At 37.8% G+C, this 13,930-nt stretch overlaps 1 protein-coding gene across 32 annotated transcripts in view; it reads right to left on the bottom strand.

Annotated features, from left to right (window-relative positions):
• The window catches only part of LOC104610268 (putative cyclic nucleotide-gated ion channel 5), a 132,663-nt gene extending 124,952 nt beyond the window's left edge, over positions 1–7,711 (bottom strand). For 11 of the 32 annotated variants that reach the window (XM_088890611.1, XM_088890628.1, XM_088890601.1 and 8 more), the window contains exons 1-2: positions 930–1,369; positions 411–465 (exon numbers count right to left, since the gene is read on the bottom strand). The gene's annotated coding sequence lies outside the window, so the exon portion shown is untranslated. Of the gene's footprint in view, positions 1–410; positions 466–929; positions 1,379–7,496 lie in introns of those variants that run through there. The other 21 variants (XM_088890687.1, XM_088890663.1, XM_088890625.1 and 18 more) reach the window with 10 other exon arrangements.
• Positions 7,712–13,930: the final 6,219 nt, after the last annotated feature.

Here is a 13,930-nt window from a genome sequence, read left to right as displayed (position 1 = left end):
GTTAGGATTAAGAGAATGGCTATTGATTGCACTGAGAAGAAATAAGTTATCATCGAGAAATTTCATGAAGCAAGGACAAAGTGTATTCCTATAACACCTAATACGGCCAGAATAAGCAGAATTTGTGTGGGGACGAAAGAGAAAGACAATGGAAGAGAGAGAGAGAGAGTCCCTGTTACACATGAGAGGCCTTGAAGATGATCCAGGAAAAAACAATAATAGGTTAGATCAGAAGCAAATAAATAAATAAATAAATGCATCAAAACAAAACCACCATTAACATACTGAACAAAGAAAATAAGCATTCGAGTTGTCATACTAACATAGAGCAAATAGTTATCAGTAATCTGAATTATTTTTTTACCAAAAAACAGAAGAATAATGGAGAAAAACAAATGCATATATCGTACCTGCGAGTTGTGTTGGCTCCAAAAAAAGATTTCTAATACCACTTTCGATTTCGCTCTGGACAAGAAACTCAAATCGTTAGGACCAATATCTCATGAAGAAAAAAAAAAGACGTTAGATCAGCAACAAACCACTTTCGATTTAGCAGGTCTGGACAATAAACAAAAAAAAAATAATTATAATGAATCGTTAGGTCCAAAGAGCTGAAACAATAATCACTGAGATTGGTTTAGCAGATCTAACGCCATTTGGTTGCCGGAATAAATGGCGGCGAGTCCTTTGAGGACATTCATCGCCGATAGGTGTATATGACCCTTATCATTCAAACAAAGCTCAATGGAAGACATCTCTAGTAGAGATGAAGGGTCTATTTTTGGCCTTACAGTTGCCGGAGACGACAGAGGATATGGTTAGGATGCCGACCGGTGATGGCCAAGAAAGTAGGGAGGGGAAGAAGAACAATCAGGTTTCAGAGAAAGAATGAATCGACAAAAGGAAACGGAGAATATTCATGATCTTACCTTCGCCGGAGATGAAGAAGACGATGATCGGAGAGTCAACCCCGTTGGGAGTAAGCTCGGTTGGGAAGAAAAAGTTGGCCGCCGTCGATATTTTTTTTTTCGAATCCGGATTTTCCCTTCACAAAATTTGTCAGCCGTGCATTGGGAACATCTCCCATCAATGAAAACACACAAGCACGAAATGATTCCAAATGCACGGATGTAACTTGTTGTGAGAACGGTGCAAGCACAAATTTTCTGAGGAAGAAATCCGGTTTCTTATTTTTTTCTCATTCGCTTCTCAGTAATCAGTATTTTTGTTTTCGGTGAGGTCGACCTATTTCCGTATCTTCTAACATGTTATTTCTCATCCCATTCCACTATTTTCGCCTACAACAATTAACAAACGTGTGTGTGTCGTGCGAAAATAGAAATCTTATTACAATATTCCTATTTTCTCACTTGTGTCACCGCAACATTCTAATTTTTAACTTGGGACCGTCTTGATAGGGATGCAAATCATTGGCAAGGGTTTTTTCTATGGTTTTTAAAATCGATTTGGAGACTGAACCGGTCAGGGGTCTAATTATCGGGTTGAATGATGTAACTATTTGAATCAAATGGTTAGTCTATTCTGATAAAAATAAAAATTAATTAAAACCGTTTAAATGGTTTGAACGATTAACCGTCCGAATTAATGATTTATTGATCAAAATCAACGATTTTTATGGAAAATCTAGTTTTAAGGAAAATCATAACCGATCACCTGACCAGTTCCAGTCCTTGTTGTTAAAGGCGCATGCATGCAGCGGAAAGAAGGATTCAATCCTCTAAGAGCACAACTGAAAGAATAGGACATCTCGGTCAGACTCCTTGGTCTGCCTTTGGAGTTTTGGTCGATCGATGGATGATTTTGAAATCATCCTTATCCTTAGAGATGTGGGATCAGTTATTAAACTCGACGATGATACTGAAAAGAAGGCTCACACTATGTTTCCTGGGGTCTCTCTGAAAGTTAATTTGACAAGGCCTTTCATTATGGAGATCCCTGTTACCTTGATGATATATCATCCAATATTCATGATGATATATTTGTACCTCTTGTGGATGGAGATGGAGAGGACACAAATACTCATGGTTTTCAAAATCGGATCGGACTGGATGGTCAGATTGGAAAAATCGGGAATTGGTCCTGACTGGTTTCTGGTTTTTCCTCAAAATTAGGATTTCTCAAAAAACCATTGATTTTGCTGATCAAAACCGTTGATTTGAACAGTTAATTGTTCAAACAGTTTTGACATTTTCTTATTTTTTTTTATTTTTTTGTCAAAACAGGTTAATCGTTCAGTTTGAACGATCGGACTGTTCAACCCAATAACCGGACCCCTGACCGGTTCAGTCTCCGAATCGGTTTTAAAAACCATGCAAATACTTTAACGATAAATAAAAAAAACAATCAATAGGAAGAGAAAAAATGGAAAATATCTCCTCCCTAATATGGAAGGAATACTTATGGTACGTATATAGTAACACCAATAGGAGAAATGTGTGGCCCAATAAAGTCATTAACTAGTCTCAGAAGCAGCAGCTTCAAACACAGTTACAAGATCGAGAAGCTTCCATGACCCGTTTCCTCAATTAATTGCTAGATCAAATGATGATCATCTAGTGGCTAAAAAGAAAGATAAAAACGTAAAAATTACAAATTAATGATCATATATGTGATAATGGTGAAGACAATTTTGAAGGAGAGGGGGATGAAGTGATGGATGAGGATTGGGATATATGGGCAAGACGACCATGATGAAGAATAGTACGATCAAAACAGCAACTCTACTACTGATGATTTGAAGGCTACAAAACCAGTTGCAAAAAGCATACCAAAGGACGCTATGGGCCAAATAAACAAAACTGTTAACCCCCTTAGAGAAGGTTTTCTTTTCGTAATTACCATATTGTTGATTCTATGGGTTGTTGTAGTGGCCGGCTTGTGGATCCTATGGGATACTTGTACTGTTAATGTGATTCAATACTTTTGTTTATGCTTCTCCAAATAAAATTGAATGATTGGTAATGTTGAATTGGTTAAAAAAATATTGATGACACTATTGATGGTGCTCGCTGTCTTATGGTGATTTCAACTCTTTCATAAATCTCTCTCTCTCTCTATATATATATATTAAAATTGATCTGTTCACGTACCATGAATTGGAGCCACACATCCCTTAATTTATAATAGAGATGTGTGGCTCCAATTCACGGCATGTAGAGAGTGGATAGGAAAAGTGAGTAGAAAATCCCGAGTGAAAGAAATAGGGATTTGTTTTTCTAATGTTTAGCCAAGTGGCACCACTTTCCCCCACTTCTTCCTAAACTGTCTCTAGTTTCTATTCATCTACTAAATTATTCTAATTCCTATTTATCTCTTAAATTATCTTTAATTTAGTAGAGAGATTCTCTCCTAAACTATATCTAATTCCTATTTATCCTCTCCCCCACTTTTTATCTCTATCTATCAAAAGAAAGTTCCAATTAAAAAAATTCAGAACAATTTAAATGTTATAACGAAATTATATACTAAATTTAAAATATTTATTCAAAACACAAAAAATTAATAGATTTAAAAATATTCACATCATTAATAATTCAATCTTTTTACAAAATTCATCATGAAATTATGTAGTAACAATATAAATTATAATTTTACGAATTATACAATTTAAATGTTATTCAAAAAATAAAAATTTAACATTATTTAAATATTTCAATAACTAAAAATCTTAAATAAAAAAACATTAAAAATAGCTAAATAATATAACAAAATATTTAATATTATGTAATAACATTAAAATAAATAAAATTCAAATAATGAAAATTTTTAAATATTTTAAATATTTAACGTGACAAAATTTTAAATAGTACAGTTATAATTTTATGGATTATTAAATTCAATAAATAATTAATATTTTAAGAATTTAAATAACAATATTATTTCAATAACTAAATAATATTGTAAATAACTAATTTCACTTATATCAATTAAATAATTATAGAAAATAACTATCAACAAAATTATATATATTAGTAATAATTTTACAATAATAGTGTATATTCATTATATATTTGTATATACTATAATTAATATTTATTTTATTTTTAGTAATTATTTTTTTTTATAAATATGATTTCAATAATTTTTTATAAATCTATTTTTATTTTGTTATTTAATAAAAATTTATCAATAATTATTGGAGATTAAACAACTATTATTTAACTTTTGAAATTTAATTTATCGTATTTATTGTATTTTTGTTATAAATTGATTTTTAATAATTATATATTTTTTATAATTTATAGATTAATACTTATTAGAGACTAAACTATTATTTAAGATTACACTATTTATTGACTGATTTAGTATATCTTCAGTATTTATTATATTTTTGTAATTATTGTATTTTTATTATATATCTATTATATTTTCATTATAAACTTATTTTCAATGATTGTGTACGTTTGCTATAAATTTTCCATAATTATTGGAGATTAAACTATTATTATTTATTAGAGATTAGACTATAAATTTAGTTCAGATTAGGAGTGTTCAATGATTGGTTCAGTTCAGTTGCAAGCTATTTCGCCAACCAAATCAATCTTGTCAAGTCTACAGTTTGTCACTCAAAATCGATTGACCGTTAGTGAAAACCCACCAACTCGGGTTGTATCGATTTGGGTCTATTTTTGGTTTAGTTTGTTTGTTCAAGAGATTTAAACTTAAAAATTAATTTTAAATTTCATAAATTACAATGGTATTATTAAAAAATAAATTTAAAAAGTTAAATCTATGATAAAAAATATCTTAGAATAAGAAATATGGGAATTTTCCTACTTTCCCATAATAAAAAATTAAATTTAAAATATAAAATATTAATATATATTTATTAAACCAAAGCCAATCTGAAATACTAGAAAACCGACCAATTAGGGTTGAGTTTGATCAAATTGTTTATTAAAAAGTTAAAATATAAAACAATTATATAATCTTATGTATTTCTATTGTTTAACTTTCGCTTAACAAAGCCCATGCATCGCAATTTCCCCGTCACCATGCCTCTCCTTGCTCCATTATCCCCACTCTACATTCTCTTTGACTTTCTCTCCTCTCCCCTTCCCACTACTCCCATTAAGCTATGTCACCCAACTACCTAAAAATATTCCAATAATCTCTCTCTTAAGGTATCTCATTTAAACTAATAGGAAAGTATCACGTTGCCCCACTCCCTAATCAATTCCTAAAATGCATCCCCACAATCTATATCCTCTCCCTCGTTCAAAATATTCATATTAATTAATAAATAGTTAAATACGATTAATACTTAATTCCACTCATAATCAATGAGTATTAAATAGTGTTATTACCAAAAGTTAATAAATATTATTAGTAAATTACCAAAAATTAATAAATATTATTATTAATTAACTCATTAAAAACATTTTATAGAAATTGAAAAACAAAATATTATAATGTTAGAAAATGAAATTATTATTTAATTTATATTGAAAATAAAAGATAAATTAGTGTAATTTTGTTAGTAAACTACCAAATAAAAATATATATTTAATAAAAATTTGCAAAAAATCAATAAATCCTCATAGTTACACAAATGTAATAAATTTTTCAAAAAAGTTCATAAAACTACATTTTCGTAAAATAAAGTGTTTGAAAGTTTATTTAAAATGCATTAAATAATTATTGAAAATTATTAGAATATTTTGGAAATTTTAGGAAAATTTATTACATTTGATAGATTTTGGAAAACCATTGAAAAATTATGTAATTTTCATTACAAATTATTAAAAATTATTAAAGATAAATGACTATGGGAAATGGAAAACTATAATTTGAACAAATAATTACACAAATTATTAAGATAAATTAGTATAATATTGGAAAAAAGGAAATTATTGGTTAGTTTATATTAGAAATTATAAGATAAATTAGTATAATTATGTAAGTAAACCATTTAAAAAGAAAATAAATTATTTAATAAAAATTTAAATAAATTTTCAAAATTACACAAGTAGGCCACATGCGGGTCGTGTCGTGCCGACCCAACACGACCAAATTTACACTTCTACTTGAACCCACCCAATACTAGGGACGAGGCAAGGAAATTCGAGAATTCTCCATCCTTGATGAGGAGTGGGCTGCCTTGCCCCTGAACTCGCCCGGCATTGAGGAGTGGTTAGCTTGCCCTGAACCCACATGACACTAGGGACGGAGCAGGGATGGGGTAGAGTGTCTTGACTATAGGGTAGGGAAAGGGATGGGGTGCCCTGCCCTGAACCCACCCTGTTGTCATTCCTATATAATTGTTAATTATTAGTGTAATTAGTAAAAATGTTAGCTTTTATGATTATTTTTATTTATTTAAAGTTAATCAAAATTTTATTTAAAAATAATAAAGAGAATAAAAATTATCAATTATTAATAAAACTAAATTTATTAAAAAATATTTATTCATATTCAATTAACAATAATTATTTTTTATAAATCAACATTAAATAAAAAATAAAATTATTAAATCTTTCAAATTTTCCCGTACATCGCACGGTCCCTGCTAATAGTCTTAATAAAACCGGTGGAAGGAGTCTTAGTCCTAGCCAAACTCAAGATTTTAATGAGTTAATCGACTTATGTAACCTTATCGATTTGGAAATGAATGGAGCCCAATTTACTTGAAAAAATGGACATACTAGATAAAGGTTGGATTGGGTGCTCTCAAATGCCTCTTGGAGATGTGAATTCCCTGAGAGTAACCTCATAAATTTGTGGTTCTTATCTCTAACCATACTCTCCTTCTGCTCCAAATAATGAAATCTCAATGTTCATCAAGGTCTAATCATATTTGATTTGAAGCCTTGTGGTGTTTGGACCCAATTCTCAATGGTGTAGTTAAAAATGCTTCGGAATGCAACGTTAATGATTCTAGAGCATTTCAGTTCATACAAAGAAGAAATAATCTTGTTTTTAAACTTAAAGAATGGAATCCCTAGAATTTTGGTAATATAAAGAGGAAAAAGGTTGATATTATATTTAATCTCTAGGAACTCCAATGCAAGATTTCTGAAAACCCCAATTATAGGTCTCTTATCAATCACGAATATAGCTTTTCAGAGAAATTAAAAACAACAAATTTTTTTACCATCAGAATGATTAAAATTAAGATTTGCCTGATTAAAAATGATTTGAATGAGTAGAATTTTTATGAAAGAGAAATTAAAAACCACTTTTGTAAGAAGTTTGGGAAAGATTCAAATCTATGGAAGTGAATGGTGTCAAGGAATTTATTAGTGAGATTAATTAGTGTGTCACCGATGATATGAATCAAAATATTACCATGGAAGTCAGCAATGAGGAAATATACAAAACTCTCTGATGGCCATTGAACAACATGACCAGGACCCGAGATTTCCGATCCAATGGACAATACAGGGCGGTGATCAAGCATGGTAGAACCATGTTAAACAGTATATATATATATATATATATATATATATATATATATATATATTAAAAAAAATTACCTCCTCCAGAAGCCATGACCACGAGTTTGATCTCTTGGTGGGTGACAAAACCAGTGTAAATTGTTGAGGTTCCTTTGTTCTGAGAAAGATTGTGTAACCCTCTTGCAATCACGTCCTTAAGCAATGGTTGTTTGGAACTATTGGAGCTATTCTTGTAAGACCAATATGTCAGCACTAAGTTTCCTTCTTTTTCTTTTGGCTTTCCACTATTTTCTTTTTCCTCTCAAGCCAATCCCTCTCTTAGAGCACTTTTACCTTCAAGGAGAATGATAGGGAGGTTCTCTTGACTCAAGGAGAAAAATAAAATCCTATTAATTCTCTCCACCTCCTAATTAGTCCCTCCTATCAATGAATTTCCCTATTTTGTTGAGAGAGAATCTCTCCAAATCCCATTATTTCTCTAAATCATCTCCATTATCTAATTAAATTTGAATTTAAAATTCAAATTCAATTACACTCCTACAAACATGGAGTGATTGTGGGAGGTCTCCAACTCATTCCCAATGAGCTCATGTTGGGAACTCTCTAGAGTTTTGACCAACCCAAGCTGTGGCCACTATGATGGGCCACAAATCGGGTCATGACCCAAACCGGGTCATTCTTACACTCTTCTCTATTAAGGATCTAAAAGCCCCAACCTTAGATGTGTTAAATGCTTTGTTTAAAAAAAAAAAAAAAAAAGAAACGTTATTGGGGATTCAATCTATAGGACTATAAATGCATTTTTCCACTCCAGAAAGATGAATAGGGTGTTCAATGTCACCCATATCACTTTGATTCCAAAGACAAATAACCCAAATAGTCAACAATTTAGACCCATAAGCTTATGTAACGTGATTTACAAGATTACTTCTAAAATTCTGATAAATAGAATTAACCCTTTTATGGATGATATTATTTTCTCATATCAAAGTGTATTTGTGCTAAATAGATAAATCATTAAGAACATTCTCATTGCTCATGAAATGATTCATTCAATAAAAAAATAAAAAAATGGACGCTTGGCATATTGGCATATAGAATCGATACGGAAAAGGCTTATGACTGTTTAGAATGGAGTTTTATTGAGAAAGTTCTTATTAAATTTGGGTTTCACAAGCAATGGGTTGATTGGGCCATGGAATGTATTAGAGTTGTTTCATTTCAATTTTTTATCAATGGTTTACATATTAGACATATAGTTCTATCTCAAGGCACTAGGCAAGGAGACCCTTATCTCCATATATTTTAGTTTTGTATAAAAGCTCTCTCTAAAAAACTTGAAAAAAAAAAGCTGTTGGAGGTGAAAAAATAATTGGGTGTAAAATTGCGAGGGAAGTGCCCATTATCCCCATCCTTCAATTTGCTGATGATTATATCATCTTTGCCAATACTTCGATTGATGCTTGTCTAAAAATTAGAGACATTTTGGACAAATTTGCTAGAGTTTTGATTTAAAGCCCAAATTTTGCTAAATCGATGATAAATTTCTCTAATGGTATACCTAATAGGCTCCCAAAAAATGTCTAAGATTCTTAAAGTTCCATTGGAAATGAGAAACAAGATATGTCTTGGAGTGCCAAACATTAAGGGTAGGTTTTCAAAAGATCTTTTTAAATATCTAAAAGAAAGGATTATTAGCAACCTTGCGGGTTGGAAAAAGAATACACTTTCTTTGGCTAAAAAGTTGACTATTGTTAATTCCACTAGTAGGATGGTTCCCTATTGGTAGAAGGTCTATCCATCTAGTAAATTTGAGAAGGGTGTGCACATCAAAGGCTTGTGGATTGGGTTTGAGGAATCTACACTGGATTAATAAGACCTTGTTAGCCAAATTAGGCTAGAAAATTCTCATCGATGAAAAAAATTTTTGGGTCAAAGTAATGTTAGATAAATATTTAAAAACAAAAAAACAAAAATGGAAGGCTAATTATAGAAAAGGCGATTCAGGGGCCTAGAGAGGGATTTTTTCATCTCATCATTTGACCAAGAGAGGATATGGTTAGATTCTAGGCAATGGAAGAAACATAAAATTCTGGTCTAATACTTGGACTTTGGATATAGTTAGCCGTGACCGGATTAAGACTAAGGAGCTTATGGTGTGTGATGTCATTGATAATGAAAGGAATATTTGGAATGAAAGTTTAATTCATTCCTTGATTCCCAATGTTGCTTGGCAATGGATTAAGCCAATCTAAATTCCTACAAATCAAGTTGAGGACAAACTTAGGGTTCATTTGATTCACAGTTAGAATTGGAATTAGAATCGGAATCGAAATCCTTCGGAATTGTAATCGGAATGGTCCATTCCCATAATATGTTTGGTTCAGACAGGAATGAGAATGGGAATTAAAATCAGCAAGAATGGGATTTCATTCCCAAATGAGGGACAGGGAATGGCCATTCCCTCCAATGAGGGAATGCCATTCCAGTAGGAATGGGAATGGGATTCCGATTCCGCCCAACCAAGCAATTGGAATCGGAATAGCGCATTCTGGTTCCCATTCCAGACCCCTATTCTTGTGAACCAAACAGGACATTATATGAAAATTAACTCCTGGTGGCAAATTTACAACCAAATTGGCTTATAATGAGGTATGTTGATTAGAAGGGGCTTCAACTTCTATTAACAAAGTTCTTAATAGTATCTTGACACTAAGGATCCCTCGCGAGATAAAGATTTCCATGGTCTTGCTTCTTGGCAACAAGTTACCTACACAAAAAAAAAAATAATAATAATAATCAACAAAGGTTTTTGATGAGGGCGGATTTGGCCCTCCAATGACATTATGACACATGGCACCTCATGACAATTAGGTGCAGCCCGACACTTCACAGGCAGCTCGCCACCAAGAAGCCCGACAGCTCGGCATAGGCAGACTGGTACGTCGACATGACTCGACGTAGGTGACAGCTCAGCAAGTATCAACTCGCCACAGAACGAGCTCGAGCACACGATGTCCTAAGCTGCACTCCGAGTTAAGTTCATCCCAGTTTGCGAACTAGAACAACAAGTTCGCTCCAGACCCAAGAAAGTGGGCCACCTCGAAGGCAACTCACCTCAGGAAAAATCACCTTGGCACGCCACCAATAGCTCGTCATAGGGTAGCTCGCTACTTGGCGGCTCGGTGTTCTACGGGAATTTCTCATCTGACAAAGTCGTACCTGCCAGACTACTCTCGCATCCCTCGTCTAACAGCGCAGCACCTGCCAATTCAGAAGGTTGCGCCCCTATCTTCCACCTGGCGGCGTCGTGCCTACAGGTTGTCTCCCAGCTGGTGAGACCGTACCATGCAACGGTTACTGTAGCTTGCCTGCTCTCGGCCCTGACAGTGATGATGTACGACCTGATAGCGGATCGCCACCGCAGGGATTTGGGATCAACCCCACCGAACCTGGCAGACGCCAATATATAAGCACTTCGACCCCTTAGAGGCAAAGGTATCGCATATTCACCACTCTCTAGCTCTCATCTTCTTGAGTACTCATTCTCTTTCTTAGCTCGCTATTGAGTTCTGACTTAAGCATCAGAGAGTCCCCACCAGGTGTTCAACCCCGGGTCCCTTCGTCCTTCTTGCAGGTATCTCTTGCCCGTCGCCAGCTAGAAGCCTCATCACTTCTAGCTAGGAGTGGTCGGATTGTGCATCATCAATTGGCGTCGTCTGTGGGAAACATTTTGAAAGGCTTCTCTACCAAACTTTCACCAACATCAATGGCGTCTTCTAGCAACGCCAAGCTTAACGACGGAACAAACACCTCTGGGGGGCACCTCCAAGCTCCCACTGTACGTATTGGACAGTTTACTGTACCCCTCAACACCTTCGGTGTTCCCACGCTGGACCTACCCCAGGTCGCCGAAGCTGTGAACCCCCCACTCCCTTCTGCGGTGAACACCACCTTTGCATTCGCCGTGGTCCCCCCCGTAGTGGGGCAGAGCCAGCTTGGTGACTTAGTGCAGTGCGTACGAGTCATGCAAGCCCAAATGCAGCAAGTCCAGCAACTTCAACATTGCCAGCAACAAGTCTTGTGTCACTTCTACCAGCAACAGTTCCTAGCACTGCAACAAAGCCAGCAGCCAGCCCAACCGCGGTGCCCCATAACACCGCTAAAACAGCAGTCGTTCGGTTGCCACCGAAGTAGCCGACCTCCCCGCAAGGGGGAGACCTCCCAGGCCTCATCCCACGGCAGGAGAGGACCAACAGCCCCCGCTGCCTCGCAGCAACAAGGTAGATCAGGGAGCGCCTGCCCCACCAAGGCCGGTCCATCCCGGCATGTGCAACCGGAAGCCTCGTTGACGGGCAATCTGTTCGAAGCCCTGGCAACAAACTTTGGGCGAAGTCCTTCACCTCATGAAAGCCAGTTCCAGTTAGACTCTCACCAGGCCAAGGCCCGACCCGACAGCACCGAAACAACCAGCACTAGCGCGGACTCAGCCAAAAGCTAGCGGAGGCGGCATTCCAAAGCCCGCCGTGCACTAATCCCCGAACAGCTCGCGGAGCTCGACCAGCCCGAGCAGCCCGAAGGTAAGGTGGGATGGGACCCGGGGGTCACGAAGGCCGCGCCCCTTCTTTCGGTACCATCTCCCCTCTCTCTTGACCTCCTAACGAATCCCATGCCAAAAGGCTTTAAAATTCCCCCTTTGGACATGTACGATGGGTCGTTTAATCCAAATGACCATGTGGACTCCTTCCAGTCCCAAATGCGCCTCGTCGGGGCCAGTGAAGCCTGCATGTGCATTGCCTTCTCCACAACCTTCAGAGGAGTAGCGCGCACGTGGTATAGAAACCTCCCATCTGGAGCAATACAGAATTGGGCGCAATTTGTACAAGCATTCACCTCGGGCTTCGTTACTAGCAAGAAGTGTCTGAGGTCGCAAGAAAGCCTTCTTAGCATAGTCCAGAAAGAGGGAGAGTCCATTCGGAGCTACATCAAGCGCTTCAACGACACCTGCCTCCTAATCCCAGACCTAAATCCCGCTGTGAGACTCGCCGCAGCAAAGGGAGGAGTCACTCACCGGGAGTTCAAGTGGCATGTAATGGTGAACAAGCCCAAGGACATCATCGCATTCCTCAAGCTCGCTGACCAATTCATCGAGACTGAAGAGGAAATGAATCAAAAAGCCGGAGCTCCAGTAGAGAAGAGGAGGAGAGACGATGACAGGATGCACCACGGAAGCGGCAAAAGGAAGAAGAGCAAGTCCCCGACTAGGGGAGACGGCAAGTCAAGTCTATAAAGAGCAACAAAGCTCATTAATTCAGCTCGGCACCCCATAGGCAGCTCGACACCCGGTCAGCCCGGCACCTCACAGGCAGCTCGACACCCGGTCAGCCCGACACCTCACAAGCAGCTCGGCACTGTTCAAGACCCAGTCGCCTCTTCGACATGGGCAAAGTTCAGGAGTGGACTATGAGTCGCTCCCAAAACCTAAGGGCCACAACACTGCTTAAGACCCAGTCGCCTCCTTGGCATGGGCACTTAAGACCCAGTCGCCTCCTTGGCATGGGCACTTAAGACCCATTCGCCTCTTCGGCATGGGTGAGCTACTCCTAGTCGTCTCTTTGGCATGGGCACTTAAAACCCAGTCGCCTCATCGGCATGGGCAAACTAGATCCCAGTCGCCTCTTCAGCATGAGCACTTAAGACCCAGTTGCCTCTTCGGCATGGGTGAGATAGTCCCAGTCGCTTCCTTGGCATGGGCACTTAAGACCCAGTCACCTCATCGGCATGTGCAAGTTAGGTCCCAGTCACCTCCTTGTCATGGGCACTTAAGACCCATTCGTCTCTTCGGCAGGGGCAAGCTAGGTCCCAGTCGCCTCTTCGGCATGGGCACTTAAGACCCAGTCGCCTACTTGGCATGGGCACTTAAGACCTAGTTGCCTCTTCGGCATGGGCAAGATAGGTCCGAGTCGCCTCTTCGACATGGGCACTTAAGACCCAATCGCCTCCTTGGCATGGGCACTTAAGACCCGGTCGCCTCTTCGGCATGGGTGAGCTAGTCCTAGTCGCCTCCTTGGCATGGGCAATTAAAACCCAATCGCCTCTTCGGCATGGGCAAGCTAGATCCCAGTCGCCTCTTCGGCATGGGCACTTAATACCTAGTCGCCTCTTTGGCATGGGCGAGCTAGTCCCAATTGCCTCCTTGGCATGGGCACTTAAGACCCAGTCGCCTCTTCAGCATGGGCAAGATAGGTCCCAGTCGCCTCTTCGGCATGGGCACTTAAGACCCAGTCCCCTTCTTGGCTTGGGCACTTAAGACCCAGTCACCTCTTCGGCATGGGTGAGCTAGTCCCAATCGCCTCCTTGGAATGGGCACTTAAAACCCAGTCGCCTCTTCGACATGGGCAAGCTAGATCCTAGTCTCCTCTTCGGCATGGGCACTCAAGACCCAGTCGCCTCTTCGGCAAGGGAAAGCTAGTCCCAGTCACCTCCTTGGCATGGGCACTTAAAACCCAGTC

Source organism: Nelumbo nucifera, chromosome 1, assembly GCF_055504915.1.
Source record: "Nelumbo nucifera cultivar China Antique chromosome 1, China Antique-T2T, whole genome shotgun sequence".
In the NCBI taxonomy this organism is placed as follows: Eukaryota; Viridiplantae; Streptophyta; class Magnoliopsida; order Proteales; family Nelumbonaceae; genus Nelumbo; species Nelumbo nucifera.
The sequence above is the reverse complement of the archived record's forward strand: the minus strand, read 5'-3'. Positions and strand labels throughout refer to the sequence as shown.